At 40.6% G+C, this 26,330-nt stretch overlaps 1 pseudogene; it reads left to right on the top strand.

The window, feature by feature from the left end:
• LOC127214621 (RRP15-like protein) overlaps positions 1-26,330 on the top strand; it is a 40,049-nt pseudogene that overhangs the window by 1,143 nt on the left and 12,576 nt on the right.

Genomic DNA, 26,330 nt, shown 5'->3' with positions numbered 1-26,330 from the left:
GGGGTCATGTAGATCTGACAGGTCATGTGAAGTAGGGACTAGGGCTTCTCTCCTGTCTCTAGATTAAGGCAGTTATCCCTCCATGGGGGATGTGTTTGCAAAGTCTTTTTGTGCACCAGGGATACATCCTGGCTCCACTCTCTGAGGTCCCTTAGACTACTAAGTCCTTCTGGCTGAGACCCATATTCAGGGGGGCCTGAGTCAGTCCCATGCTGGCTTCCCAGCTATCACTCTGGTGGCCTGTTAGCTCCTCCTTGTTCAGGCAAGCTGTCTCTATGTGTTTCTGCCGCCTGGTCTTGTCCTCTCCATCTGCATCTGAGTTCTATTTTGACTCAGTGTTTATGTATGGGTGTTTGATCCTGTTCCCAACAGGCATTAGTTGAGGGCTCCATGGATAAGTTATGGTAGCCTTTCTACAGAAGCTCAAATTGTTATTTGCCAGCAGTCTTGTAGTTCTCTAGAACTTTCTTTGTGTTCAATTTTATCTTCAAACCAATATTGGCTCCCTCTTTTATGTTCTCTCTCTCTCTCTCTCTCTCTCTCTCTCTCTCTCTCTCTCTCTCTCTCTCCTGTCTTCTATGACTAACCAGGCTCAATCTTCCTGGTCGCACATGTTTTCCTTTCCTCCCCCTCGTTTTCTCCTACTTCTCTCTCCATTCCCTGCCCCCTCCCCACTTCCCCTGAACCCTGGGGGACTTGTCCCTTACCAGCTCTGTGAGGGACTTTATATGAATCTCTTAGAATACACCTTGTATCCTAGTTCCTCTGGTGGTGTGAATTATAGGCTGATAATCCTTTGATCTAGGTCTAAAATCCATATGTGAGTGAGTACATACTATGTTCCTCTTTTTGTGACTAAGTTACCTGGTTTCTTCAAGTATCATCCACTTGCCTGCGAATTTCAAGATACCATTATTTTTTCTGCAGAGTAGTATTCCATTGTGTAGATGTGCCACATCTTCATTAACCATTTTTCAATTGAGGGGCATCTAGGTTTGCTTCCAAGTTCTTCCTATTACAAATAGTGCTGCTATGAACATAGTTGAACAGATGTCTTTGTTGCATGGATGTGAATCCTTTGGGTATATGCCTAAGAGGGGGATTGCCGGGTCCTGTGGTAAACTAATTCCCATTTTCCTGAGGAACCGCCATACTGATCTCCAAAATGGCTGTATGAGTTTGCACTCCCACCAGCAGTAGAGGAGTGTTCCCCTTTCTCCATATCCTCTCCAACATGAGTCATCATTGGTGTTTCTAATTTTAGCCATTCTGGCAGGAGTAAGATGGTATCTCAAAGTTCTTTTGATTTGCATTTCCCTGATAGCTAAGGATGTGGAGCATTTTCTTAAGTGTCTTTCAGCCTTTTTGATTTCCTCTATTGAGAATTCTTTCTTCAGTTCTGTACCCCATTTTTTAATAGGGTTATTTGATGTTTTGTTGACTAGTTTCTTGAGTTCTTTGTATATTTTGGAGATCAGCCCTTTGTCGGATATAGGATTGGTGAAAATATTTTCCCAGCCTGTGGGCTGCCATTTGGTCTTGTCCACTGTGTCCTTTGCCTTACAGAAGCTGCTAAGTTTGAAGCGGTCCCATTTATTAATTGTTTTTCTCAGTGTCTGTGCCCCTGGAGTTATATTCAGGAAGCGGTCCCCTATACCAATTTGTTCAAGGGTACTTTCTCTTCTAAGAGGTTCAGTGTGGCTGGATTGATGTTGAGGTCTTTGATCCATTTGAACTTAAGTTTTATGCATGGCAATAGACATGGGTCTATCTGCAGTCTTCTACACACCCTCATCCAACTGTGCCAGCACCATTTGTTGAAGATGCTATCGTCGCCCCATTGTATAATTTTAGCTATTTTGTTGAAAATCAGGTGTTCATAGGTGTGTGGGTTTATATCAGGATTTTCAATTCAATTCCCTTTGTCTACCTGTCTATTTTTATGCCAATACCAGGCTGTTTTCAGAACTATAGCTCTGTAGTAGAGCTTAAAGTCAGGAATGGTGATGCCTCCTGAAGTTCTTTTATTGTATAGGGTTGTTTTTGGCTATCCTGGGTCTTTTGCTTTTCCATATAAAGTTGATTATTATCCTTTCAAGGTCGGTGAAGAATTGTGGTGGGATTTTAATGGGGATTGCATTGAATCTGTAGATTGCTTTTGGTAAGATTGCCGTTTTTACTATGTTTATCCTACCTATCCAAGAGCATGGGAGATCTTTCCATTTTCTGGTATCTTCTTTAATTTCTTTCTTTAGAGCCACAAATTTCTTATTATATAGGTCTTTTACTTGTTTGGTAAGCATTACACCAAGATACTTTATATTGCTTGTGGCTATTGTGAAGGGTGATGTTTCTCTGATTTCTTTCTCTGTCTCTTTGTCGTCTGAAAAAAGTAGGACTACTGATTTTTTTTTTTTTTTTGAGTTTATTTTGTAACCTGCTAGTTTGCTGAAGGTGTTTATCAGCTGTAGGAGTTCCCTGGTAGAGTTTATTGGGTCGCTTATATAAACTATCATATCATCTGCAAATAGAGACAGTTTGACTTCTTCCTTTCCAATTTGGATCCCCTTGATCTCCTTTTGTTGTCTTATAGCATTAGCTAGAACTTCTAGTATGATATTGAAGAGACCTGAAATCTGAAATAGAGTCAATAAAGAAAACACAAACTGAGGGAATTCTGAAAATAGAAAAGCGAGGTAAACAATCAGGAACTACAGATGCAAGCATAACCAACAGGATACAAGAGATGGAAAAAAGAATCTCAGGCGCTGAAGATAAACTAGAGGAAACAGATTCATCAACCAAAGAAAATCTTAACTCCAACAAACCCTTAACACAAAACATTCAGGAAATGTGGGACAGCAGGAAAAGGCCAAACCTAAGAATAATAGGCATAGAGGAAGGCGAAGAAGCCTAGCTCAAAGGTGCAGAAGACATATTCAACAAAATCACTGAAGAAAACCTTCCCAATCTGAAGAAGGACATGCCAATGAAAGTACAAGAAACATACCGAACACCAAAGAGAATGGACAAATAAATAAATAAATAAATAAATAGAAAAGTTCCTTTGCCACATAATAATCAAAACACCTAATACAGAGAAAGCATCTTCAACAATTGGTGCTTGCACAACTGGATGATGGTGCGTGGAAGACTGCAGATAGACCAATGTCTGTTCCCATGCACAAAACTTAAGTCCAAATGGATCAAAGACCTCAACATAAATCTAACCACACTGAATCTCTTAGAAGAGAAAGTAGAATGCAAGCTTGAATGAATTGGTACAGGAGACCACTTCCTGAACATAACACCAGTAGCACAGGCACTGAGATCAATAACTAATAAATGGAACCTCCTGAAACTGAGAGGCTTCTGTAAGGCAAAGGACACAGTGGACAAGACCAAACGGCAGCCCACAGAGTGGGAAATATCTTCACCAACCCCACATCTGACAGAGGGTTGATTTCCAAATATACAAAGAACTCAAGAAACTACTCACAAAAACACCAAATAACCATTTTAAAAAGTGGGGTACATAACTGAAGAGTGAATTCTCAATTGAGGAATCCAAAGTGGTTGAAAGACACTTAAGAAAGTGTTCAACATCCTGAGCCATCAGGGAAATGCAAATCTAAATAGCTCTGAGATACTATCTTTCTCCTGTCAAAATAGCTGAAATCAGAAACGCCAATGACACCTTATACTGAAGAGGATGTGGAGAAAGGGAAACACTCCTCTATTGCTGGTGGGAGTGCAAACTTGTATAGTCATTGTGGAGATCAATACTGATCTCCACCATATGGTGGTTCCTCAGGTAAATGGAAATCAGTTTCCCCCAACCAGGGGGACCTAGTTATTCGTAGGTTGAGGTAGGCTGGAACCTGAAAATAATGGGAGAGAAAGAAGGAACGAGACCATGCAAGGTTTGTCAAGGTCTAACTTTATTATGCACAAAGAGGAGTTTTAAAGCAAAGCATGGAGGAATTGGGGAGGGGTAACTGTGCCAACTTTGGGACTCTGGTAATTGTCCCAGGCCATAAACATCAGACCATAAACATCTGCTTATCTCTGTTCCTGGGTTGAATGGAACAGACTGCTTGTTTAAGCAGTTTTCTGTTTTACCAAGATAAGGCTCAATTAGAGTTTTAAGGTTAAGTAATTCTGCAAGAGGATGTGACTCCAGGCCAGCTCCCAATATCTCCCCCTATTTTAATATTTTTTATGGAGGGTCTGTCTTAGGCTATGCGGTTGGCTCCCACAATCGGGACCCTGGGGTTGGGCTTGTCACTATTTGACCAATGGGTAGGACTTCTGATTAGTCCACATAGGGTGCATCCACCCTCAGCACTCAAGGACATGGTCAAAAATCGGGCAAGAAACTCGGGCAAGAAGAGTGGGCTCCTGAGAGAAGGCTCTATGTTACTCCCATCATTGAGGAACCTATAGCCGAAGAGAAAGGTCTGTATCCGCTTTGTGGCACCACAATATTCCTATCATTAACGCGTCCATATTTGAGAGAACCAGGTCCTCTGTTGTTCGAGTCCTGTGAAATCAAGTCCTTGTCTAGGGGGATCAGGACTGGCATTGTCACCATCCTCAACAGGTTCCTCAGAGGAGCCCTGTTCCTTTTCCAAAAGCTGATGGTTGTAGAGAGCCACCAGTGCCATTCCCAAAGATGGCGCCTGTTGCCTGTCCATAAGCCAGCAAGGTGCAGATGCGTGATCCACATCATGGGGTGACCGTTAAGAGTGTTGCGGGCTGCACCTGTCAGTAACGGACACAACTCCTCTGAGCATATATAAGCAGAGCCCTTTTTCCTCCTAGGGGTCTTCCCTCAACTTGCTGTAATGAGCCGCACAATAAACATAGCTGCAGAAGAATCCTGTTGTTGAGCTTTGTTCTTGCAGGCAAGGCTATAGCACTCGACAGATGGTAGTGTACAGAAATAGGTTTTTTGAGCATGTACTCAATTTGAATTTTGATCAATCAGGTTAATTTCTGGAATGCCCAAGGCCCAAAAGTCAGCAACAGCAACAATCCCACAAATGGTCCCAGGAGAGAAGGAAGCAAGGTAGAAAGCCAAGGGGAGGTGGAAAACCAATTTTTATACCAGGATGAGGCCGGTTCCCACTGTTGTTTACATTCCTCAAGACTTTTCTGCATTCTATTTAAGCTGACTTCCACTAAGCCAGTCTTATCAGCATAAAAGCAACATTCCTCTTTTAGTGCTGCACAAATTCCTCCTTGTTGTAAAAACAATAGGTTTAAGCCTTTCCTGTTCTAGAGCATGACCGGGGGGGGGGGGGGGGGGGGGGGGAGGTAATTATGCTTCTGAGGCCTCAGGGCCGGTTTTTCTCTGTTTCATGCATCTCTCCAAATGGTCTGGCAGCCACCGGGCCTCATTTTCTAACTGCAAGAAAACACAAACATGCCCTCTGCCCTCCTCAACCCTATATTAGGACAGGGTTGGGACCTTTCCATAGTCTTATGCATGGATCTTTCCATTTGACTTGAGTAAAAATCTCTTGAGTTCCATCATATCAGAATCTGTCTGCCACAGATTGCTCATAGTCAACCACATTCAAAAAGTTTAAAATGAAGAGTGCATGATTTAATGTATCATGTGGAGACTGGGGACATTACTACCTTCTCCTTAGAAGTTGCATTTTTAAGGAGCTATGAGCATGCTCCACAATTCTTTGCTCTTGAGGATTATAAGGAATGCCTGTTATATGTTTAATTTTTTTATTGGGCACAAAATGTTGAAATGCTTTACTAGTATATCCAGATCTATTGTCTGCCTTTATAATTTTTTGGAACTCCCATGTAAGTAAAACATTTTAAAGAGTGACTTATCACATGCTTAGTGGCTTCTCCAGTTTGTGCAGTGGCCATTAAGAAGCCTGAATATGTATTGACTGTCACATGCACATACTTTAATCTGCCAAATTTTGCAATATAAGTAACATCCATTTGCCATAAATGATTAGGAAGCAAGCCTGAGGATTTACTTCTATATTAGTTACTGGTAAATATTGTGGGCACACATCACATTGTTTGACAATTTGTTGAGCAGTCTCTGTAGTTAAACCAAACTCTTTTCTTAGACTATTCCTATTTTGATGATGATGCCACCTTCCTAGGGGAGGCTGACAAATGAATCCAATATATAGGGCTGTTTTGCCAAAAACCAGCGGTGGGTGGAAAACTGGAGGAAAATACAACTACAACAAGAGGCTGTTGATAATCTAGGCGGCAAAGATGCGCTTTTTCAATGCTTTTTAATAGCAATTGGATGGCCTCTTTGGCCTTGGTGTAATTTGTCTGGGAGAGGTCAGAGCTGGATCCCCTGGAAGAATATCATATATTGGTCTAAGCTCCCCTCTTTTAATGGAAAGAGAGGCAGATCCATTGAACATCTCCCAAAAACTTTTGCCAATTGTGAAGAGTTTTTAAATTTGAATGATTAATTTGGAGTCTTTGAAGCAGGAGGACAGCCTGCTGGATCCGATGGCCTAAATAGGTGTAAGGAGGTTTCTTTTGAATATTCTCTGGGGCCAAAATAAATCCACAAGCCTCCAGGAGCTCCTGCAATTTAGCAAACACTTCAAGACATCTCTCCTCAGCAGGTGCTGCCAGCAGAGTATCATCCATATAATGGATAATATAAAGATTAGAAAACTTGGGCCTGATAGGATCCAGGCAGGCAGCCACATAAGCCTGGCATATTGTAGGACTATTAGCTATTCCTTGGGGGAGCACCACCACCAATTGAAATCGAAGGGTGGGTTCCTGAAAATTAATGGAAGGAAAGCTAAATGCAAACCTGGGGCTATCTTGGGAGTGCAGTTGAATGGAAAAGGAGCAATCCTTTAAATAATAATTAGATGCCAATCTTTAGGAATAACCACAGGTGAGGGTAAGCCAGGGTGAAGAGTTCCCATGGGCTGCATTGTTGAATTAATGACCCTCAAATCCTTTAGTAATCTCCATTTTCCTGAAGCCTTTTTAATCACAAATATAGGATCATTCCAGGGAGAGGTGGATAGGATCACATGTCCTGTCTCCAATTGTTTTTGAACTAGTTGGGAAGCCACCAGAAGTTTTTCTGTGGTTAAGAGCCATTGTTCCATACACATTGGATGTCAGAAATCCATGCAATGGGAATGGGGGCTCCACCAGAAGTTTTTCTGTGGTTATGAGCCATTGTTCCATCCACATTGGATGTCAGAAATCTATGCAATCGGAATGGGTGTTGGCAGTGCAACAGCAACCCTCCTTAAAAATGGCTAAATCCTTTTCTATCTCCTTGAGTGTCTAATGTCAGAGTGGACATAGAGCAAACTTCTCCTTGTTCCAGCTTACCTTGCCCTCTTCCTTTGTCCCAGCCCATTTTACCCACCATCTGGAGAGCTTTGTTTCTTATCGGAGTGACTTGGGCGAGAGTTTGGGTAGTAAGGACAAATCCCATCTCTTCTAAAAGATCCAGTCCCCACAAATTAGTGGTGAGGCCAACCAGGATATAGGGCTGGAAGTAACCTGAATGGCCTTCTGCGTCTCTCTAGTTAAACAAAACTGTTTTCTTAAGCTATTACTATTTTGATGATGAAAGCTGTTTGACTCCTGAGCTAATTCTACCTGAGATAAAGTGACTATCAGCTGACTCATTACTTTTAGCCAGTGGACCGGGAAGGTTTGAATGAGCTCTTATATGACCCACAAAGCAAGGTGCCTTTCTTTGATGAATTTGCTCAAACAGTAATTTAACCTGATTATTTCTAGTTCCAATGTATGGAACCGTCTCTAGAACTTGACGAGCTCTGAAAACATAATAACTATCAGTATATGAGTTAAATGAATCATTCATTAGAAGCTGAAAAACTATTGCAATAGCTTGTAACTCAACTATCTGAGCTGAAGCTGGATCTGTCTGCATTACATATTCTTTTCCCATCAATAAATAACATGAGCTGCTTTTCCATCAGAAGAACTACCAAGAGAAACTAACAACATTTTTTTTATATAGGATTACTCCTTACAATTTTAGGGAGTACAAAAGAATGTATTAGTACAAATTGTAATGTCTATAAACTGATTATCTATTTTTTCCAAAAACTGAGCAAAAGCTAATGGACCAAAAATTATAATTAATAAAAGCTTGAAAACTTAGGCCTTAAATCTATACAGAGAAAGGAAATTTCTAATGATAAAAGAAAATTAACTCCTTTAGTCAGGAGTGTCATGGCTGGTGTCTGAGCCCACTCTCAGAAAAGGGGAGGTAACCCCTCACTATCTAAGTAAACATTCCTTTGCCTGTTAATTGCTGGTTGTAAAGGTTTTGAAATAACCAATAACCATTAACTTACTATTTGGTATAGGTATTATGTTTGGTTCTCTGGCAAAATATCATTTAGACTCCACACAGCATTTTGTACCATACAAGCTACTGCTTTAAAATAAGGATTTAACACTTTGACTGAGGAAATCATAACAATGGTCCCCTTTGCCATAAGACAGAAAGAATTTGAACTATGATGGTGGGAAGTACATAAGCCTCCCATGGTTTTGCATAGTCAATATAGCATATCTGCTGATGCTGGATTGCATTCTCTGATTGTAAGAGAACTTGTCTATTTTCTTCTGTTAGCTGTCTAGGTGAACTGGGATCACCATCTCCTTTCAGGATATCGCCTAATGGTTTCAAATCACCAGTAGGTGCCTTTTTTTTTTTTTTTTTTAAGAGGATGTAACCATTGGAATATTTCCTAATAACTTCTGAAAATTATTCAATGATCCTAAGCTATCTTTTCTAATTTCTAATTTTGGAGAACTAATTTCTTTAGGATGTAACATAAGTCCCAAATACTATAAGTCCCAAATACTTTTGAAAACTTTTTCTACTCTGACCTATAAAGCTTTCATTAGCTGACCTGGTCTCATTTGCATTTTCACTGACACCTTTCGAGGTGGTGGTGGTGGGGCTAATGGGGCCTGCAGTTCCCTGAGGCTTTTTTCTCAATAGCTGACAAGGTCTCATTTGCATTTTCACTGACACCTCTTCAGGTGGGGCCTAACCCGGCTTCAGTTTTCCAAGGCCTCTCTTAAATTGCTTTTATCAAATCTTACATTAACTTCCATTCTTTCAATTTCTTTTTTAACCACCAAAATTTAGGAAGATTTCTGTATTCTCTCCTCTACTAAATTCTTTTGAGACATCCATACAGGTTTCTCTGGCTCTCAGGCCATTCTGGCTTTGACCATTTCCTATTGTTTCACTCTGCAAGACAGTCATGGGAGATGCAGATCTCCAACCCTGATGTCTCTCTCTCTCTCTCTCTCTCTCCCTCTCTCTCTCTCTCTCTCTCCCTCTCTCTCTCTCTCTCTCCCTCTCTCTCTCCATATCTCAAGCAATTCAAGTAGTACCCATTGTTGGGATTCACACATTCACTTATTCACAATCACACTTCAGACACTCAGACACACACATGTGTGGCCACACCATATATACAGAGCATACATACATTTTTCAGCTCTCCTTTTCTTTAGACCAAGATTAGTTTGTTGAAATAAAACATCCTTAATAGAACTCTCTTGTAATGCGGCTGCTATAGATAACCCTTAAATTATGAGCATCCAAAATCTGAACAATTTTCAATAAATTCACCAGTTTCTGACAGGCTGCATTAATTTTTCTATACACTTGGCTGGGCATTAACCACAGCAGGAGTTCCTAAGGCTTAGGGCCTGTAGGTCCTGTTCTTTAAGTAGTCTATTAAGATCCTCAGCCACCTTTTGCCATGTCAGGGTGTGAATATCTGGTCCTTCGAGAATAACCCAAGGACATTTTTTAGAAACGAAAGCAAAGAAACTTATTAACTCTTTACATGAAATTCTAATTTCTCTTTCTCGAAAGGAAGACTTGAAGTCCCTAATGAAATTAACATCCTTAGACAAATATTGACCCATTATTATAGAACAGAACGAGGGGGGACTCACCAGGAATCAGCATGCTCATGAGCAGTGAGGACAGATTCCAAATCTCCGTGCTGCAGCTTGCAGGTCCAGCCCTCTTCTCGGTGCATGCTACTGATTTTCTTCAAGGTTGGGGGACTCCATTCGGTAAAAGCCCTTCCTCGAGCAGCACTTGGGCACCGCTTGCCCAGACCAGTGGGACCCAATTATTCCTGGGTTGAGGTGGGCTAGAACCAGAAAATAATGGGAGATAAAGAAGGAATGAGACCAAGCAATGTTTGTCAAGGTCTAACTTTATTAGGCACAAAGAGGAGTTTTTAAAGAAAAGCTGGGAGGAATTGGGGAGGGGTAACTGTGCTGACTTTGGGGCTCTGGTAATCATTCCAGGCCATAAATATCAGACCATAAAGGTCTGCTTATCTCAGTTCCTGGCATATGGTTCATCTCAGTTCCTGGGGTTGTTAGGAACTAGCAGCCAGCTGATCCCCGCCCCCGATGAAGGGTTGGACGCTCATGGCCATGTCATCGCTACTTCAGCCTTACCTGGCAGCTCAAGCTTTTCCTGGCTGCCAGAGTAGCGCAAACCCCCCTTTAAAGCAAGTGTGCCAAGCGCACCTTTCTTTCTTGCTCTCTCTTGCTCTCTCTCTCTCTCTCTCTCTCTCTCTCTCTCTCTCTCTCTCTGCCCCTTGTTCTCTCTCTCCTGCTTTCAGTTAGCCATCAGCTGCCCCCCTTTCTCTCCCCTCTCTCAGTAAACTCCCCGTGGGTACTGAGTGTCTTGTTTGTGTTTTATAGGCATTAGTTGCAGCAAAAGAACAACAGGGCTGAGTGGAACAGACTGCATGTTTAAGCAGCTTTCTGTTTTACCAAGATAAGGCTCAATTAGAGTTTTAAGATGTAAGTAATTCTGCAAGAGGATGTGACTCAAGGCCGGCTCCCAACATCAGTCTACCTCAGGACCTGGTGATTCCACTCTTAGGCATAAACCCAAAAGATACACATCCATTCAACAAAAGCATCTGTTCAACAATGTTCATAGCAGCATTATTTGTAATAGCAAGAACCTGGAAGCAACCTAGATACCATTCAACTGTAGAATGGAAGAAGAAGATGTGGCACATTTACACAATGGAATACTACCAATTGGAAAAAAAAAAACAATGAAATATTGAAATTTGCAGATGAATGGATGGAACTTGACGAAACCATCCAGAATGAGGTAACTTGGTCACAAAAAGAAGAACATGGTATATACTCACTCATATATGGATTTTAGACATATTGCAAAGTATCATCAGCCTTCAGTTCACACTATCAGGGAAACTAGGATACAAGGAGGAATCTAAGAGCTTCATACAAGGTCCTTCACAGAGGGGAAAGGTACAAGATCTCCTGAGCATATTGTGAGTGGGAAGGCAGTCAATGGAGAGAAGTTTGGAAAAAAAGAAGGGGAGGAGAGGAAAACATCTAGGTCCAGGAAGATTGAGTTAGGTAACAAATAGAGGAGAGCAAGAAAGAAAACACCATAATAGAGGGAGGCAATTTAGGTTTGAAGAGAAAACTGACTCTAGAGAAATGTCCAGAAACCTACAACTAACAATCTGAGCAACAGTGGAGAGGCCACCTTAAATGATCTTCCCTGATAATGAGATTGACAACTAACCTACATGCCATCATGGAGCCCTCATCTAGTAGCTGATGGAAACAGAAGCAGACACCTACAGCTAAACAATGAGCCAAACTCCTGGAATCTAGTTGCAGAGAGGAGTCATAAGCAAAGGGGTCAAGACTAGGCTTCAGAAACCCACAGACAGTTGACCTAAACAAGGGGTAGATCATCGACCCCCAGACTGATAGGTGGGAGCTAACTCTGACCTTTTGAACATGGGTCTCATTTAGGAGGACTGGGCTGTTTATGGGACTTCTGACAGTGGAACCAGAATGTATTCCTGGTTAACAAAACAATGTTGGGAGCACATTCCCCATGCTGGGATACTCCTTAGCCTAGATTCAGGAGGGGAAGAGTCTGAGTGAAAGCTTTAAATTGTCCTTGTGACTCTGTGACATTGTGGTGCTGGAATCAATTTGTTCAGTATTTATGGTCCTTCAGAAACCAGAAACCTTGAGCCAGACCAATAACTCCTTACAATAAATATCTGCATGTAAAGCCATTTGTACACATATATTATATGACACACTGCAATTTGCAATGCCACCTGGAGGAGCAAATGTGCAATAGAGAGGTGGGAAATATGGCAGAATGGAGAAAGGTGGAACTAAAGATTTGTTGGCAGTGTCATGTGTAGGAGTGAGGTTGTGATGGATGGGAGATATGTCTACAGTGTGTAGGGCCAGCAAAATGATGTGCAGCAGCATGGAGCTTGAGTAGGTTCCACCCCTGAACATGCTGCCTAGCCACATGATCTCACTATCTCTGACCAAAAACAGGATGAGCAAGCTGGAAAATGAACCATTATATGGTCTGTGCTGCCACTGCAGGCCACATTGGTGTTTGTTATGTGCATGTTTTCCTTCCATCCTGGTCCCACTGCTGCATCAGCCTCAAATAACACACAGAGACATTGTATTAGATTTAAAGCTGTTGGGTTGTTACTACCAAGTGGTCTTATGTTACTGGAGAGAGGGTCCAAAGTTCTCTCTTTGTCCTACATGTTGAATCTCCTTACGTCTCCCTGAAACTTCCTTGTCTCCTTGTCCCACCTATCTTGTTTGAGCAGCAGTGCTTTATTCATTAACCAATAAGAGAAACATATTTACAGAATTACATCTCCCATCATCTCCTCTTTTCTGTCTAAATAAAAAGAAGGGTTTTATCCTTAACATAGCAAAATATATAACAAAACAGTTATCAAATAAGAACCACAGTTAATAATATTTAGTCCATTAACATTTAGTAAGATTTAAAGAAATTATTTCATTATCTATGCTATCCTTGTGAGTCTAAAGTCCTATATGTAACTTATATTTAATCCTAACTAAGGAAAACTATAACCATAACTATCTGTCTTCAACTCCATCAAAGACCACAGAAGGATAATAACTCTAGAAATGACAGAGACATCTCGCTACCTGGTCAGTCACCTGAGGTTCTTCTGCAATGTGTAGACCAGGCTGGCCTTGAACTCACAGAGATCTTCCTGCCTCTGCCTCCTGAGTGTTGAGGGTAAAGACATGATCCACCTACACCCAGCAGAGGGGATTAATCCCTTAAGGCAGTGGTTTTTAACCTTCCTAATGGCTGTCACCTTTAATACAGTTCTTTATGTTGTGGTGACCTCAACTATAAACCTTTTTAAGTTTTCTTTTATATTTTTTAATTTAAATTAGAAACAATCTTATTTTACATATCAATCCCAGTACAGTCTCCTTCCCATTCTCCCATGCTGCCCACCAACACCTCCCCCCATCCCACCCCTATCCACTTCCCAAAGACTGTGAGGCCTTCTGTGGGGCTCATCAAAATCTGTCACATCATTTGGGCAGGGCCTAGGCCCTCCCCCATGTATTTAGGCTGAGAGAGTATCCCTCCATGGAGGAATGGGCTCCCAAAGTCCATAGCACACTAGGGATAAATACTGGTTCCACCACAAGAGGCCCCATAGACTGCCCAGGCCTCCTAAGTGTCACCCACATTCAGGGAAACTGATTCAGTTCTATGCTGGTTCCCCAGATGTCTGGCTGGGGTCCAGGAGCTCCAACTTGCTCAGGTCAGCTGTTTCTCCTGGTTTCCCCAACATGGACTTAACCCCTTTGCTCATCACTCCTCCTTCTTTAAACTGGATTTTAGGTGTTCAGCTCTGTGCTTAGCTGTGGATCTCTGCTTCTGCTTCCATCAGTTACTGGATAAAGGCTCTAAGATGGCATTTAAAGTTGTCACCAATCTCATCATACTGGAAGGACATTTAATGTAGCCTCTCTACTATTGCTTAGATTCTTAGTTTGGGTCATCCTATGGATCTCTGGACATTTCCCTAGTGCCAGATTTCTCTTTAAACCTATAATGCCTCCCTCTATTAAGATATCTCTTTTCGTGCTCTCCTCTAATTATCCACCAACTCAGTCTTCCCGATCCTTTATATTCTCCTCCCTCCTCCTTTCCTCACCTCCTCTTTCTCCTACCTCCATCTCCTACCTCCATCTCCCTTCCCCCATGCTCCCAATTTGTTCAGGGCCCTTTCCCAATTTCCAGCCCTTTCCCCTTCTCCAGAGGTCATCCTTTTTCATAGCTTCTCTGAAGATGTGAACTATAGACTGTTAATGCTTTGCTTTATTTCTATATCTATATGTGAATGAGTACATACCATTTTTATCTTTCAGTGACTGGGTTACCTCATTCAGAATGATTTCTTCTAGTTCCATCCATTTGCTTGAGAATTACAAGATTTCATTTTCATTGTTTTTTTTTTTTTTTTCTTTTTTTCTGCTGAGTAGTATGAGTAGAATTTAGGTTGCTTCCAGATTCTGGCTATTACAAATATTGCTGCTATGAACATTTTCTTCCATTTCTTTAAGGAATTTTCTCATTTCCTCTTTGAGAGTCTTTATCATCTACATAAAGTGCTTTTTAAGCTTGTTCTCTTCTGTTTCATCTGCATTGAGATGTTCAGGTCTTTCTGGTATAGAATCCCTAGAGTCTGGTGGTATCTGTTGTTGAATGTGTTTTTACACTGTAATCTTTCCATTCCTTCTTTCAGTGGGTACAGGTGGGTTCTCTCCCTACTTTCACAAAGACATAGGCAATAGATAATCCCACTTACTAGAACCCAAAAGATAAAGTGGGGCAAATATACTCACATTACCACCTCCAAATCTAAAACAAACAAGAATTAAAAATTAATGGTACTTACTTTCCCTCAACATTAATGGTCTTAACTCACCTATAAAAAGACACAGGCTAACAGGATGGATATGAGGACAGAATTCATCCTTCTGCTACATACAAGAAACACATCTAAGCAAGTAAAGGGTTGGGAAAAGATCTTCCAATCAAATGGACCCAAGAAGCAAGCAGGTGTAGCTATCCTAATATCTAACAAGTTAGACTACAAACCAAAATCAATCAAAAGAGATGAAGAAGGTCATTTGATATTCATCATAGGAGAAAGCCATCAAGATGAAGTTTCAATTCTGAACATCTATGCCCCAAATACAAAGGCAGCCAGCCATGTGTGTAAAAGAGATGCTACTAAAACTAAAAGCTGACATAAAACCTCACACACTCATAGTGGCAGACTTCAACACCCCACTCTCACTACTAGAGAGGACCAGACAAAAACTTAAAAAAGAAACAAAAGAACTAATATAAGTTATATCAAAATTTGATTTAACAAACTTCTATAGAATATTCCATCCAAACAAAAAGGCTATATCTTCTGCTCAACTCCACATGGAATCTTCTCTAAAATCCACCACATTATAGGCAGCATAACAAACTTCAACAGATTAAAAAAAAAAAAATGGAATAGTGCCCTGTACTTTATGAGACCACCATGCTTTAAAGTTGGAATTCAACAAGAACAAAAATTTCAGAAACCCTACAAACACATGGAAATGGATCAATCCACAATCGCACCATTCCTGGATCAAGGAATAAATAAAGAAAGAATTTAAAGGTTTCCTATAATTCAACGAGAATGAAGCTACAACATACACGAACTTATGGGAGACTTTCAAAGCAGTGCTACGAGAAAAATTCATTGCACTAAGTATCCATTTGAAGAAAAATATGGATAGTCACATTAGAGAATTAACAGCACAACTGAAAGCCTTAGAACAAAAAGAAGAAAACTCACCGCGGAGGAAGAGATGCCAGGAAATAATCAATTTGAGGGCTGAAATCAATAAAGTAGAAACTAGAAAAATAATAAAAGAATCAATATAACAAAGAGTTGGTTTTTCGAGAAAATCAACAAGGTAGACAAACCTTTATCCAAACTAACCATTAAAAGCAGAGAGAGAACATGCAAATCAACAAAATCAGAAATGCAAAGGAGGACATAACAACAGACACTGAGGAAATCCAGAGAATTTTCAGGCCATACGTTGAAAACCTGTACTCAAAAATTCAAAGGAAATGGACAAATTTATGGATAGCTATCAGTTAGAAAATTTAAATCAAGAATAGATAAGCAACTTAAATAGACCTATAACTGCTAATGAAATAGAAGTAGTCATCAAATGCCTCCCAACTTAAAAAAGCCCAGGACCAGATGGCTTCAGTGTGCAATTCTAACAGAAATTCAAAGAAGTGCTATTACCAATACTTCTCAAATTGTTCCATGCAATAGAAATAGAAGGTTCATTACCAAACACTATTTTATGAGGCAACAACAACCTTGGTACCCAAGCCACACAAATACACAACTAAGAAAGAGAACTATAGAACAATATTCCTCTTGAACATTGATGCAAATATACTCAATAAAATACTGGCAAATCGAATCCAACAGCAGATCAGAGAAATCCACCACGACCAAATAGGCTTCATCCCAGGGATGCAGGGATTGTTCAACAGATGGAAATCTATCAATGTGATCTACCATATAAACAAACTGATAAAGAAAAAAAAGAGCGCATGATCATCTTAATAGATGTTGAAAAGACTTTGACAAAATCAAACACCCTTTCATGATAAAAGTCTTAGGGTGATCAGGGATAACAGGAGCATATCTAATCATAATAAAATCAATATACATTAAACCAACAGCCAATATCAAACTGAATGGAGAGAAGCTTAAGGTGATTACTCTAAAACAAGTGACAGCTGCCTACTCTCCCCATATCTCTTCAATATTGTACTGGAAGTTCTAGCTAAAGCAATAAGACAACAAATGGAGATCAAGGAGATACAAATTGTTAAGGAAGAAGTCAAACTGTCACTATTTGCATATGATATGATAATTTATATAAGTGACCCAAAAAAACTCTACTAGGGAACTCTAACAGCTGATAAACACCTCCAGTAAATTAGCAGGATACAAGATTAACCAAAAAAAAAAAAAAAAAATCAATAGCCCTACTATATAGAGATGAGAAAGAAATCATAGAAACAACACCATTTACAATAGCCACAAACAGCATAAAGTATCTTGGGGTAATGCTAACCAAACACGTGGAAGACTTATATAGCAATAACTTTGTTTCTTTAAAAAAAGAAATTAAAGATACCAGAAAATAGAAAGAAGTCCCATGCTCTTGGGTAGGTAGAATAAACATAGTAAAAATGACAATCTTGCCAAAAGTAATCTACAGATTCAATGCAATCCCCATTAAAATCCCAGCACAATTCTTCACTGAACTTGAAGGATAATACTCAACTTTATATGGAAAAACAAAAGAACCAGGATAGCCAAAATAACCCTTTACAATAAAGGAACTTCAGGAGGTATCACCATCTCTGACTTCAAGATTTACTATACAACAATAGTCCTCCAAGCAGCTTGGTATTGGCACAAAAATAGACAGGTACACCAATGGAATCAAATTGAAAATACTGATATTAACCCACACACCAACAAACACCTGATTTTTGACAAAACAACTAAAAGTATACAATGGAAAGAGGAAAGTATCTTCAACAAATGGTGCTGGCACCACTGCATGATGGTGTATAGAAGACTGCAGATGGGCCAATGTCTTTTGCCATGCACAAAGCTTAAGCCCAAATGGATCAAAGACCTCAACATAAATCCAGCTACACTGAACCTCTTGGAAGAGCAAGTGGGAATGAATTGATACAGGAGACCACTTCCTGAACATAACACCAGTAGCACAGACACTGAGGTTGACAATAAATGGGATCTCCTGAAATCGTGAAGCTTCTGTAAGGCAAAGGACACAGTGGACAAGACTAAACATCAGCCCACAGAGTGGGAAAAGATCTTCACCAACCCCAATCTCCAAAATATATAAGGAACTCAAGAAACTACTCACCAAAACACAAAATAACCCTATTAAAATGTGGGTTACAGAACTGAATAGAGAATTCTCAATAGAGGAATCCAAAATGGCTGAAAAACACTTAAGAAAGTGGTTAACATCCTTAACCTTCAGAGAAATGCAAATCAAAACAACTCTAGATACCATCTTACTCTTTTCAGAATGGCTAAAATGAGAAACACCAATGATAGTTTATGCAGGAGAGGATATGGAGAGAGGTGAATACTCCTACACTGCTGGTGGGAGTGCAAACTTGTACAGCCATTTTGGAGATAAATATGGTTGGTCCTCAGGAAAATGGGAAACAGTCTACCACTGTTAGGCATGTACCCAAAAGGTCCTCATCCATGCAAGAAAGATATCTGTTCAACTATGTTCATAGCAGCATTATTTGTAATAGCAAGAACCTGGAAGCAACGTAGATTCCCCTCAAGTGAAGAATGGATAAAGAAGATGTGGCACAGTTACACAATGGAACACTACCCAGCAGAAAAAAACAAAACAAAACAAACAAACAAACAAAAAAAAAAAAACAATGAAATCTTGAAATTTGCAGGTGAATGGATGGAACTTGAAAACATCCTGAATGAGGTCACCCAGTCACAAAAAGAGAAACATCATATGTACTCACTCATATATGGATTTTAGATGTAGAGCAAAGGATCATCACCCTATAATTCACACTGCCAGAGAAAGTAGGATACAGGGAGGAACCTAAGAGTTACATACGAGGTCCCTCACAGAAGGGGAAAGGAACAAGATCTGAGCATATTGGGAGCTGTGGGGGGCAGTAAGTGAAGAAGGAGTTAGTAGAAATGGAATGGGAGCAGAGGAGAACATGAGGGACTAGGAAGATTGAGTTGGGGGATGAATAGATGAGAGAAAAATAAAAGACAACGTAATGGAGAGTGCCATTATAGGGTTGAAGGGAAAACTAACTTTAGAGAAATGACCAGAGACCTACAAGAATGACCCCAACTAACAATCTGAGCAACAGTGAAAAGGCTACCTCAAATGCCCTTCCCTGATAATAAGATTAACAACTAACTTATATGTCATCATAGAGCCCTCATATAGTAGCTGATGGAAACAGAAGCATACATCCATAGCTAAACACTGAGTTGAACTCCTCAAATCCAGTTGCAGAGCGGGAGGTGTGGTAAGAAAATAGGGGCAAGACCAGGCTACAGAAACTCACATAAACAGCTCACCTGATCAAGTGGGAGCTCATGGACCCCCATACTGATAGCTGGGAAACCAGCATTGGACCGACCCAGTCCCCCTGAATGTGGGTCTCAGTTAGAAGGGACTGCCCAGGCAGTCTAAGGGACCTCTGACAGTGAAAACAGTATGTGTCCCTAGTTCAAGAAAGGACTTATGGAGTACATTCCCCATTGAGAGATACTCCCTTAGCCTAGAGGCAGGAGGGAAGGCCTAGTTCCTACTCCAAATGACTTGACAGATTTGATGATCCCTCCTGGAAGGCATCACTCTTCCTTTGTTGAGGGTTTGGGATGGGAGAGGGGCCACGGGGGCGTTTGAAGGAGGGAATGAGATTGAGGGACTTGGTATCGATATGTAAAATGAGAAAAAATAATAAATATACATAAAAAATAAATCATAATGTAAATATCTGATATGCATGATAGCTATTATGTAATTCCCAAAGGGACAACAACCTACAGTCTGAGATCCACTGCCTTAAGGGTGCACAGAGTTTGGGTAAACAAAAGGACAAAATACTATTCCCAAACCTACTGAGTTCAAATTTATTCACCATGGTCTCATAACTATTCTCAGGTACTCTAGAAAGCACAACTTCTCTAAGACTAAGTTGTCATTTTCTCCATATCACTTCAGTTTATAAGTCACATTAATTACACTCCCAAATTAATTTCCCCCTCTAGTTAACTGGATAATAGGAGTGCACCCCCTATTCCTAAGAATGGTGCTTTAAAAATTCAAAGTTTACTGTGATCTGGATTGCCTAACTCATCATTATCTTAGATTTTAATGACAATGTAAAGCCCAAGTCTCCCCAAACATAGAGCTACAACAACCCAATTACATAGCAGAGTGAAGTCTGGCCTTACAGCCATTGCAGATGATAGCTGTTACTCTGCCAAGGTACCTGAGAGCCTTTGCCTCAAATTCATACTGTCAGCCTGCAGCTCTCTGCCCCATGCATCTGTTCTTTTCACCTAAAATTTTCTGTATCAAATTCCTAGTATATGTATCCAGACTTCCAGAGTCAATGCTTGCTCTAGCTTCCAGAGCACCAATAAGCAAAGGCAAATCACTCTTCAAGGTGGAAGGATCTGATAGGGTAGTGACACATGCCACACTGTACAGAGATGGGTAAAAATGCAGTCTTTGAAACTATGTCATCTTTCAGCCCTCAAAGAACCTCTACACTAAAACTCTACAAGGCTTATTTTCTTTATGCGTGGGGGAGGCACTGAAGTATAGAAAGATTTCTGTCCTCTTTTGCTCTGAATTGCTGTGATAAAACACTATGACCAGAAGCAACTCTATTAGTTATGATTTCTATTGCTGTGAAGAAACACCATTTAATTGGGTTGGCTTACAAGTCCATTATCCTCCTGACAGGAAGCATTGTGGAAAACATGGTGCTGGAGAAGGTGCTGAGTCTTCTACATCTGGATCAGAAAGACACAAGAGAGGGAGATATGTGGCCTGGTTTAAATATTTGAAACCTTAAAGCCCACACCACATGACACAATTCCACCAATAAGGCCACACCCACTCCAACAAGGCCACACCTCCTAGTAGTGCCACTCTGGTGACCAAGCACTCAAATGCATGAGCCTATTGGGGCGTTATGATCCAAATCATCACCACAGCAATTTAGGAAGGAAAGGATTTATCTAACTTACATGTTATAGTTCATCAGCTGGGAAAGCCAAGGTGGCAAAATGAGGCAGGAACTGCAGCAGAGACCATGGAGGAACACTGCTTTTCATGGCTTGCTCAGTCTGTTCTTTTATACAGTGCAAGATCACCTATCTAGGAGTTACCCTGCTTACAGTTGGCTGGACCATCCTACATCATTCAACCCAGAAAACACCTCACAGACTTGCCTACAGGCAATCTCTTGGAGACATTTTCTCAGTTAGAGTTCCCTCTTTCCAGATGTCCCTGACCTGTATAAAATTTACAAAAATAAAAGCATAATTACTAAATAGAAAACAAACAAATGAACAAAACCCTTCTACTTTTGAACTTCCAGGTTGGTCGTGTGAGCACTGGACAAGATCATGAGTTCATGAGTGGCACAATGGGAAGAAAAATGACCCAGTCCTACCTTCCCAAACTCTCCCATCACACGCCATTGGGCCCAGCCCTAGGAGACAATAGCAAGGATCACCCCAAAGAATGCGCATCTCACATAGCAAAGTGTTTTAGAGCAAGAGGAAATGTGTACAGAGACCATCTGAGTTACTGTGCAGCAGAGGGGAGGAGGTAGCAACTCACAAACAAACAATAAGCCTGCTTGAAGAGAATTCATCAACCAGAGTTTCTCAAAGCCTGTTCCTGCTTACTTCAGGTTCCTATATACATATTGCAAAGCTGCCTGGGCCTAAAAACCATTTAGGTTTGTATGACTTTGCTTAGCTATATAGGGAATACTTAGGGAAGATGTGCTAGGAAGCTTGAACTTGGTGTGATGACACACACCTGTCACTCCAGCTACTCAGGAGGCTGAAGCAGGATCATCTAGCATTCCAACTCTGCCTGTGTTACAGAATGAGTTCAAGGACAGTCTTGGCAACTTAGAGAGGCTTTGTCTCAAAAATAAATAAAATCTCAGTGGTCAAGAGCACTTGCCAAACATATGCAAAGTATTACATTTTATCCCCAGTGCTGAAAAGGAAAACAATAAACAGCAACAACATCCACTTGATGAAAGAGGCCTGAACCAAGGTAACAGAAGAATGTTTTGGAACAGAATAGAGGGATTTAGCAATCCATGGATCTTAAGACTAAGAATGAAGACAGAGAGGCTTGGAAAAAATACCGTAAGCTTGCTTAGCAAATATTAAGTTTAACATAATAGAATTTAGCTAACAGATCACTCAAGCATGCAGTGGCCTGACTTGTAGAAATAATAGGAAGGAAAATTTTTACTTTTAACATAAAGTTTAGGTTTGATAAGCCTCTCCTTCTGTTAAAATATGCTCACTAAGATTACTACTAATTAGACCCTAACCCCATAAAAAAAGGAGACACCCTTGCTCCCAGCTGACCATTAGGCCTATACTCATATCAAAGAACATGCCTCTATTGAGCAGTTCAAAGTAAAGGTACTGGGTTACCTTTACTGTTAATATGTCTTGATTCTCTTACCAGGAATAGCATAATTCTTCTAGGTGTCAGGACAGTCTTGATTGATAGCTACCTAGAAGAACAGCTTGGTCTGTACTGGAATAACTATGACAATGTTTTTACATGTAAATCTCCCCATTTGTCCAAACAACCCAGACTTGGAATCTCTGTCTCTGTGAACCATGTTTAATTGCTCTAAGTATAACTTGGGGCCATGAAACTATATAAACTGATGAGAATTTCTAGTCAAGGCTGATTCCCCTTTGTATATTAGATAGAACTAGTCATGTAGTATTATTAAGAGTTTTTCCTTTATTAATCTCCAAATGCTAGAATGATTCCTCCCTAGGAAGGTATATTAATTCTAAAAGATAAAGAGGATATATGTGAATTTATGAGTGACCAATCATAAAAAGGTGTTCTCAGGAGATGATGGCAGGGAACCCAGATTGTCTTTTTGCCCCCTCTTCTCAAATTGATGTAGGCAGTGGAGATATCAAATGCAGAGCAGACACTTAGGGGGAAAGTTAGGGCAATGCTCAGATTTAATGCAATCTCAAAACAGCACATTATGATTGCCAAGAAGATAATCAAATAAGAAACTTTGAAATACCCTTATACCTAAAAGTACACTCTTTAGAAGTAATGAATTAAAAAACAAATTCAGGATGTTAGGTTCAGGAACCCACCACCACCACTACAGCACCACAGCCTGGGCCCCACTGGTGGACCATGATCTTCATTGTGGTGGTTTGAATGGGAATGGCCACCATGAGCTTATATATGTTAATGCGTAGCCACCAAGGATTAGAAGTGTGACCTTGGAGGAGAAGGTGTGTCACTGTGAGTGGGCATTAAGGTGTCCAGAGGCCATACCAGGCCCGGTCTCTCTGTCTCTATCTTTCTCTGTGTCTCTGTCTATCTCTTTCTTTCTCTTTGCCTGTTACCTGAAGAGCAGTAGCTCTCAACGACTGCTCTAGCACTGTGCCTGTCTGCTTCCCGCCATGAGGATCATGAACTAACCTCTGAAACTGTAAGCTTTCATGTGTAAGAGTTGTCTTGGCCATGAGTGTTTTCTCATATCAATAGAACAGTAACTAAAGCATCCATGTTGTATTACAGGCCTAAGAGGGCCTTGGGAAGCAGATTCCCCTTAACAAGAGCACAGAAGCTTAAGCAGTTAGTGTTTTAAAAGTTCCCTGATTATTTTGATCAGAAATAGCTGCCCTACTCTGAAGCAATCTTTCTGTGCCGGTTATGGTAGTAGTCTCTTTCTCTCCTATAACCCCCTCCTATACAGCTTGTGCTAAGAAACCCACCTAGAAGGTGTCTTTTAGAAGGTGGGGGGAAAAATGACAGATAAGGCAGCCCGTGCCTCGTGAGTCTTGAACTCTTTCTTTCTTCCTTCCTTCTTTCCTTCCTTCCTTCTTTCCCTTCCTTCTTTCCTATTTAAAATTTTTTATTTTTCATTTTACAGTCCTACCCCAATTCTCCCTCCCTCCCCTTTCGCCAACTCCTACCTCCCTCACTTCTCACCCCCTATCAACTCCTCAGAGGGGGTAAGGACTTCTTTGGGGATTCAAAAATGCCTAATGCACCTTGGCTAATTTTTCCCAAACAGCATCATTGATGGCACATGTAGTTCTACTGCAATCATGGGTCCATCTTAAGCTAAAACCTTTTCTGCCAGGAAATGAATGCAAATAGATTCTAGATAACAGGAAGAGTTCAATTAAAGGCAAATTTGGCATATTTCATCTGCCATTTTTCCCCAGGCTCATCTTCCTCAGCAATTCTGACCATGGAGTGGGGCTGGCCACAAGAGCTGCCCTAGTTAATGCTGGAAGCAAGCAAGCCTCCTAATCATTCTGGATGTCTTCTACAAGCTCAACAAGGAGAGGTGTCCTTGCTAAGGATGTTACTAAATCTAGACCACATCTCTCATCCTGAAGACCCAACTTCTTCAGGACACTAAGGCTGTTCTAAAGAGATATTGCCACAGTCCCCCACCCTGTGACCCACAGCAGAAAAGGAGCTGCTCTCAAGTTGCAAGAAACAGGCCTTTGTCCAAGTGACCCCAAGCAATGAAACATTAACAAAATGGTGGCTAAGTATAAAGACAGAGACATGGTCTTGATATGGGTACTCTTGCAAAGTTTAGAGGTAGAAGGAACTTGTGGTCTATTCACAGATCACTTAACAATCATGCAGGGAGATGTTGCTGTCTCCAGTTTGGAAAGGAAATAATACTTTACCCACTAGTATCTCACAACATTAACAAAGAATTAGAGGGCCATGCATGATAATTTTTTTATAACTGTAATTCAATTACTTTAGGAGAAAGAAATCACCATTTGTTGAACAACAATAAGAAATCATATAATATTTTACATTAAAAATATTTGTGACTTCTAATGCTACTCATCAAATCAAGAGACATCAATTAATATGGAAATATAGTGACTTGGCTTAACACAGTGATTATTTCAAAGGAAAACAAAATGGATTTAGAGGAAAGCTCTGTGACCAAGATAATGTGAATTTCCAAAAAGAAGAGTAGATAGGAAATCTTGCTAGTCTTTTTAAACTTCTAAAATGGAAAGAGTCCAGGGCACTGCAAAGTCTAACTCAATGTCAATATCATGTGGAAGAACCAAAATGTTAATTTACTTTACTTCAACAGTGGAGAGGATTTGTCTCACTATCAAATTTTAGATATGAACACCAAGTTATACAAATAACTTTCCAATGACTCCAAACATTTTACTGATGACAATGGATTTGAAATACACTTTAGAATGGCAGGGAAATAAAGAGATTTCAAGTGCTGAAGGCTAAATATTAATTTAGAAACTGTATAACTGCTGTTTGTGGATATATTGCCTTGAATATGCAAGATCTCATCAGACAGTGTCAAACCATCTGCCTGTCTTCTTTGCAGTGTATTTGGCACCCACAAGAACTGAAGGAGAAGTGCTAATACGCCTAACACTGAAAGACATTTTTTGAAATCTCTAAACTAGGACAGTTCTTAAAGATTTGATGGGAAGTAAACATGGATCCCATAGCCCCAGTGACGACTAGACACAGAGTGATCCATCAGCCCTGTGTTGGTGGGACTTTTGGCAGCCTTGTATGGCATTTTGACCCATTTAAAGGCAGATACCCTTGGCTCTTGGGATCTGAAATCCAGTTGCATGGCAGAACACATGGTCCCAGGGAACACTGGTGTCCAGAGCATTGGAATCCCCTGTGCAAGCAGATGAGAGTACATGTAGTTAACAAGAAGAAAGGGGGTAAGGACACAATGATAAGGAGATCAGGGTAGGTAAATAAAAAAGTGCTTGTGACACAAAGAAAGCCTGTGGCTCTTCAGTAGCACTGGGGGCCCCCATGCAAATGTGAATGGTGCCATCCTGACTAGTTTCTATTTCCCCTGCTATAGAAGTCCTGGTCAGAAATTGTGCCACCTTGCTTTCTGTCATGAGAGTTTCTGCCCAAGTGTGCCTGTACCAATGAGTCTGAGATCCTCATGAGCTTCCGGGTAAATGTAGCTCTTTTTTTTTTTTTTTTTTCTTATTTTCTTTTCTTTCCTTTTCTCTTCTTTTCCTTTCTTCTCTCCCACCATCTTTTATTTCATTTTGTATGTATAGGTGTTTTGTCTTTGTCTGTGTACCACATGTGTGCTTGGTGTAGGAAGACCCCAGAAGATAAGAGGGGAATCACCTGGAACTTGAGTTAGAGCCAACCCTGCCCCCTGGCTTCACAGTTTTAATAAGTCTGCTAGGGACTGAAAGTATTGGGCCTTCCTCTGTTAAAGCATTATCCACAAAGGAGGAGTTTGGGAGAGGAGTGAAACAGAACTCCTCCCCCACTTCCTCTCCCATGAAGGTAGAGGACAAAAGCAAGAGACTGATAAATTTTGGGAGGGAAAGAAAGATAAAATGAGGAGGCCTAGTCCCCCTAAAAGTAATGTCAGCAGAAGTGTAACTGCTGGCAGGTGGCCATCAAAAAAAATGCTTCCATCTGTTTTGTTCTCAAGACCAAATTAAACA

This window comes from Phodopus roborovskii, unplaced genomic scaffold (genome assembly GCF_943737965.1).
Source record: "Phodopus roborovskii unplaced genomic scaffold, PHOROB, whole genome shotgun sequence".
Classification (NCBI taxonomy): Eukaryota; Metazoa; Chordata; class Mammalia; order Rodentia; family Cricetidae; genus Phodopus; species Phodopus roborovskii.
Note: the sequence above shows the minus strand (reverse complement) of the source record. Positions and strands in the feature narration are given on the sequence as shown.